We start from the raw sequence: 1,739 nt of genomic DNA, 5'->3' as shown, positions 1-1,739 counted from the left end.
CGAAATTAAAAGAAAGAGAGAACAAGAGGTTCAAGCTTCCAGACACTGCGTTTGAACGTAGAATTCACATCAGAACATGGATTTTGCGTTTGACTCGTTCAAACACGAGCTGAACGGTTTCAAAACCGTTTCCCACGATCTGAGGGGATCATAACCCCACTCAGGAGTGATTTAAGGGGCGATTACATCCCATTAGCCCCACTTAGGAGAGAATTAAGGAGGTGGTTACACCCCTTAATCCCCTATAAATAACAACAAACTCAACAGAGTTAAGGATCAGATTTTTTGATAATCAGATCAGGGTTGGATCGGTTGGAGCTTTGGAGATCGGCAACAAGATCTTCTTCATCCTTGGCTTATAACCGACTTTCGGTTAAATCAACTCTTTCATAGAGTTTTAAACTCGTTCAGAGTTCTCCACAACGTCAAATCGTGAGGAGAAGATCACATTCCAGTGAAACAAGACATCGGATCGTCAACGAGAAGCAAACTCGACGCGAGCATTCGAGGGAGGCATCTCATCGCCACCGTGAAGAACCCAGAATTAAACAAAGGAGAGAATCCATATCATTCTCTTCTCTTTTGTAATCAGGAATCCAAATTGTAATCGAGAGTTGAGAAGATTGTAATCATTCTTTTTCTAAACAGTTAGAGAGGATAAAATCAAGTACAATTCTTTTCTTATTTTCTTGTTACAAAATTTTCCACCAAACACGGGGTTTAAAGGGAGAGGAACATTGCCGGTAGGGAGAGACCTCGGAGAATTGGTACCCCCGACCCCTTGGTTACAGAGAAACAGCTGCCATTGGTCTCTCTCGACCATCATGTGGACGCCACCTCAACTAACCTCAATTAACTCGGGGTCGGTCCTAAAGGGCTGCGCACGCTGGGGCCCTAAGTTGAGTCGTGTGGATACCTGAGCCCTCTCCAAATTCCCCCCGCATTGGACCTGCGTGATGGCGTATCCTTCCCTGGCGTTACCGTCCACCGGCAAGATGTAACGGAACCCAAGCCTCTTAGGGATTTCAGATAAATCCCTACCCTTGAGTAGAACTCTATAGTCTTTGAAGTTAGAATGTGTTATGACGTCCCTGGAGCACATTACATATTCACCGATACCAATGAGCAGAGATTGAAGAAATTCAAAATTCCAGAGGTGGTATGGGAGATTGAATAGGCGAATCCATACTAGAAAGGGTTGAGGCAACGTTGTTAGCCTCAGATCCTCTTTCCAACGGCGGAATCTGCCCTTAAATGTGCCCATATCTATCAAACCGAGTTCAATAGCTTGGGCAAGAACTTCATCGGATGGAAACTGCACCATGAAGCTGTTCCCTGCCACCTCCTTGATTTGATGGGGCCATGTCCTAAGATTGAAGCGGTAGACCAGCATCTCTCGGAGCTCCTGCACAGATGGACGGCCTCTATCAAGATTGAAGATGGCGTAAGAAGAAACATGCCGTATGGTGCTGGAGGTGTTGGCCGGGACGGTAAGCATCCTCGGAGGGGCACGAGCGATAATTCCAGATGACAATCTCGAGAGCTATGTCCTCTCCCATGGCAGTGTACACAAGAAGGATCCCCAGCCATTTGTGAGGGTATGCGATGAAAATAGATGACGTTGGGTTGCGGTTTTTAGCAGGGGGAGGGGTTTGCAGAGGCGCCTACGTTGGGGCCAGTAGAAGAAAGAAAGGTGGTGACCGTACAATCGATGGAAGTTCGTATTAGGTATTTAAATT

This window comes from Asparagus officinalis, chromosome 7 (assembly GCF_001876935.1).
Source record: "Asparagus officinalis chromosome 7, Aspof.V1, whole genome shotgun sequence".
In the NCBI taxonomy this organism is placed as follows: domain Eukaryota; kingdom Viridiplantae; phylum Streptophyta; class Magnoliopsida; order Asparagales; family Asparagaceae; genus Asparagus; species Asparagus officinalis.
This window is presented reverse-complemented; position numbering follows the sequence as displayed.